Source organism: Phalangium opilio, unplaced genomic scaffold (genome assembly GCF_054372755.1).
Source record: "Phalangium opilio isolate 3A_F unplaced genomic scaffold, DU_Popi_V2 ptg000209l_1, whole genome shotgun sequence".
Classification (NCBI taxonomy): Eukaryota; Metazoa; Arthropoda; class Arachnida; order Opiliones; family Phalangiidae; genus Phalangium; species Phalangium opilio.
In genome coordinates, this window is record NW_028324217.1 from 12,944,933 (window position 1) to 12,949,561 (window position 4,629).

At 47.7% G+C, this 4,629-nt stretch overlaps 2 non-coding genes across 2 annotated transcripts; both read right to left on the minus strand.

The window, feature by feature from the left end:
• Positions 1-478: 478 nt before the first annotated feature.
• TRNAT-GGU (transfer RNA threonine (anticodon GGU)) lies at positions 479-551 on the minus strand. The gene has a single exon. It is a non-coding gene; the product is annotated as a tRNA-Thr (tRNA).
• A 3,744-nt stretch (positions 552-4,295) lies between these two features.
• On the minus strand, positions 4,296-4,368 carry TRNAT-GGU (transfer RNA threonine (anticodon GGU)). The gene has a single exon. It is a non-coding gene; the product is annotated as a tRNA-Thr (tRNA).
• Between the last annotated feature and the right edge of the window lie 261 nt (positions 4,369-4,629).

Genomic DNA, 4,629 nt, shown 5'->3' on the forward strand with positions numbered 1-4,629 from the left:
ACTCTGACTTTTTACGTCACATCTGAGACCTCACAAAACCGCTCCCGGATGGGCGCGAACCACCAACCTTGCGGTTAACAGCTGAACGCGCTAACCATTGCGCCACGGAAGCCCAAAAATTAAATGGTCGTCAGGTATTGTGGAAAAACTCTGACTTTTTACGTCACATCTGAGACCCCACAACACCTCTCCGGGTGGGCTCGAACCACCAACCTTTCGGTTAACAGCTGTACGTGCTAACCATTGCGCCACGAAAGACCAAAAATTAAATGTTCGTCAGGTATTGTGGAAAAACTTGAATTTTTACGTCACATCTGAGACCTCACAAAACCGCACCAAGATGGGCGCGAACCACCAACCTATCGGCTATCAGCTGAACGCGCTAACCATTGGGCCACGGAAGCTCAGAAATTAAATGTTTGTCAGGTATTGTGGAAAAGTTATGACTTTTCACGCTACATCTGAGACTTCACAACACCTCTCCCGGGTGGGCTCGAACCACCAACCTTTCGGTTACCAGCTGTACGCGCTAACCATTGCGCCACGGAAGCCCAAAAATTAAATGGTTGTCAGGTATTGTGAAAAAACTTTGACTTATCACGCTACATCTGAGACCCCACAACACCTCTTCGAGTGGGATCGAACCACCAACGTTTCGGTTAACTGCTGTACGCGCTAACCATTGCGCCACGGAAGCTCAAAAATTAAATGTTCGTCAGGTAATGTGGAAAAACTCTGACTTTTTACATCACATCTGAGACCTCACAAAACCAATCCCGGATGGGCGCGAACCAACAACCTTGCGGTTAACAGCTGAACGCGCTAACCATTGCACCACGGAAGCCAAAAAATTAAATGGTCGTCAGGTATTGTTGGTGAAACTCTGACATTTTACGTTACATCTGAGACCTCACAAAACCGCTCCCTGATAGGCTCGAACCACCAACCTATTAGTTAACAGCCGAACGCGCTAACCATTGCGCCACGGAAGCCCAAAAATTAAATGGTCGTCAGGTAGTGTGGAAAAACTTTGGCTTTTTACGTTACATTTGAGATCCCACAAAACCGCTCCCGGGTGGGTTCGAACCACCAACCTATTGGTTAACAGCCGAACGCGCTAACCATTGAGCCGCGGAAGCTCAGATATTAAACGGTTGTTACGTATTGTGGAAAAGTTATGACTTTTCACGCTACATCTGAGACTTCACAACACCTCTTTTGGGAGGGCTCGAACCACCAACCTTTCGGTTACCAGCTTTACGCGCTAACCATTGCGCCACGGAAGCCCAAAAATTAAATGTTCGTCAGGTATTGTGGAAAAACTTGACTTTTTACGTCACATCTGAGACCTCACAAAACCGCCCCAAGATGGGCGCGAACCACCAACCTATCGGCCACCAGCTGAACGCGCTAACCATTGGTCCACGGAAGCTCAGAAATTAAATGTTTGTCAGGTATTGTGGAAAAGTTATGACTTTTCACGCTATATCTGAGACTTCACAACACCTCTCCCGGGTGGGCTCGAACCACCAACCTTTCGGTTACCAGCTATACGCGCTAACCATTGCGCCACGGAAGCCCAAAAATTAAATGGTTGTCAGGTATTGTGAAAAAACTTTGACTTATCACGCTACATCTGAGACCCCACAACACCTCTCCGGGTGGGATCGAACCACCAACGTTTCGGTTAACTGCTGTACGCGCTAACCATTGCGCCACGGAAGCCCAAAAATTAAAAGTTCGTCAGGTAATGTGGAAAAACTCTGACTTTTTACATCACATCTGAGACCTCACAAAACCGCTCCCGGATGGGCGCGAAGCAACAACCTATTGGTTAACAGCCGAACGCGCTAACCATTGAGCCGCGGAAGCTCAGATATTAAATGGTTGTTACGGATTGTGGAAAAGTTTTGACTTTTTACGCTACATCTGAGACCCCACAACACCTCTCCTGGATGGGCTGGAAACACCAACCTTTCGGTTAACAGCTGAGCGCGCTAACCATTGCGCCACGGAAGCCCAAGAATTAAATGTTCGTCAGGTATTGTGGAAAAACTTTGGCTTTTTACGTTACATCTGAGACCCCACAACACCTCTTCCGGGTGAGCTCGAACCACCAACCTTTCGGTTAACAGCTGAACGCGCTAACCATTGCGTCACGGAAGCCCAAAAATTAAATGTTCGTCAGGTATTGTGGAAAAAATTTGGCTTTTAATGTTACATCTGAGACGCCACAACACCTCTCCCGGGTGGGCTCGAACCACCAACCTTTCGATTAACAGCCGAACGCGCTAACCATTGCGCCACGGAAGCCCAAAAATTGAATGTTAGTTAGGTATTGTGGAAAAACTCTGACATTTTACGTTACATCTGAGAACACACAACACCTCCCCGGTTGGGCTCGAACCGCCAACCTTTCGGTTAACAGCCGAACGCGCTAACCATTGAGCCACGGAAGCCCAAAAATTGAATGTTAGTTAGGTATTGTGGAAAAACTCTGACATTTTACGTTACATCTGAGACGCCACAACACCTCTCCCGGGTGGGCTCGAACCACCAACCTTTCGATTAACAGCCGAACGCGCTAACCATTGCGCTACGGAAGCCCAAAAATTAAATGGTTGTCAGGTATTGTGGAAAAACTTTGGCTTTTTACGTTACATTTGAGATCCCACAAAACCGCTCCCGGGTGGGTTCGAACCACCAACCTATTGGTTAACAGCCGAACGCGCTAACCATTGAGCCGCGGAAGCTCAGATATTAAATGGTTGTTACGGATTGTGGGAAAGTTTTGGCTTTTTACGCTACATCTGAGACCCCACAACACCTCTCCTGGATGGGCTGGAAACACCAACCTTTCGGTTAACAGCTGAACGCGCAAACCATTGCGCCACGGAAGCCCAAAAATTAAATGTTCGTCAGGTAATGTGGAAAAACTCTGACTTTTTACGTCAAATCTGAGACCTCACAAAACCGCCCCAAGATGGGCGCGAACCACCAACCTATCGGTTACCAGCTGAACGCGCTAACTATTGGGCCACGGAAGCCCAAGAATTAAATGTTCGTCAGGTATTGTGGAAACACTTTGGCTTTTTACGTTACATCTGAGACCCCACAACACCTCTTCCGGGTGGGCTCGAACCACCAACCTTTCGGTTAACAGCTGAACGCGCTAACCATTGCGTCACAGAAGCCCAAAAATTAAATGTTCGTCAGGTATTGTGGAAAAAATTTGGCTTTTAACGTTACATCTGAGACGCCACAACACCTCTCCCGGGTGGGCTCGAACCACCAACCTTTCGGTTAACAGCTGAACGCGCTAACCATTGCGTCACGGAAGCCCAAAAATTAAATGTTCGTCAGGTATTGTGGAAAAAATTTGGCTTTTAATGTTACATCTGAGACGCCACAACACCTCTCCCGGGTGGGCTCGAACCACCAACCTTTCGATTAACAGCCGAACGCGCTAACCATTGCGCCACGGAAGCCCAAAAATCAAATGGTTGTCAGGTATTGTGGAAAAGTTATGACTTTTCACGCTACATCTGAGAACACACAACACCTCCCCGGTTGGGCTCGAACCGCCAACCTTTCGGTTAACAGCCGAACGCGCTAACCATTGAGCCACGGAAGCCCAAAAATTGAATGTTAGTCAGGTATTGTGGAAAAACTCTGACATTTTACGTTACATCTGAGACGCCACAACACCTCTCCCGGGTGGGCTCGAACCACCAACCTTTCGATTAACAGCCGAACGCGCTAACCATTGCGCCACGGAAGCCCAAAAATTAAATGGTTGTCAGGTATTGTGGAAAAGTTATGACTTTTCACGCTACATCTGAGAACACACAACACCTCCCCGGGTGGGCTCGAACCAACAACCTTTCGGTTAACAGCCGAACGCGCTAACCATTGCGCCACGGAAGCCCAAAAATTAAATGTTCGTCAGGTATTGTGGAAAAACTCTGACATTTTACGTTACATCTGAGACCTCACAACACCGCTCCCGGATAGACTCGAACCACCAACCTATGAGTTAACAGCCGAACGCGCTAACCATTGAGCCACGGAAGCTCAGAAGTTAAATGGTTGTCAGGTATTGTGGAAAAGTTATGACTTTTCACGCTACATCTGAGACCCCATTACACCTCTCCAGGGTGGGCTCGAACCACCAACCTTTCGGTTAACAGGTGAACGCGCTAACCATTGCGCCACGGAAGCTCAGAAATTAAATGGTTGTCAGGTATTGTGGAAAAGTTATAACTTTTCACGCTACATCTGAGACTTCACAACACCTCTCCCGGGTGGGCTCGAACCACCAACCTTTCGGTTACCAGCTGAACGCGCTAACCATTGCGCCACGGAAGCCCAAAAATTAAATATTCGTCAGTTATTCTGGAAAAACTTGACTTTTTACGTTACATCTGAGACCCCACAACATCTCTCCCGGGTGGGCTCGAACCACCAACCTTTCGGTTAACAGCTGAACGCGCTAACCATTGCGCTACGGAAGCCCAAAAATTAAACGTTCGTCAGGTATTGTGGAAAAACTCTGACTTTTTACGTCACATCTGAGACCTCACAACACAGTTCCTGGTTAGGCTCGAACCACCAACCTTTCGGTTAACA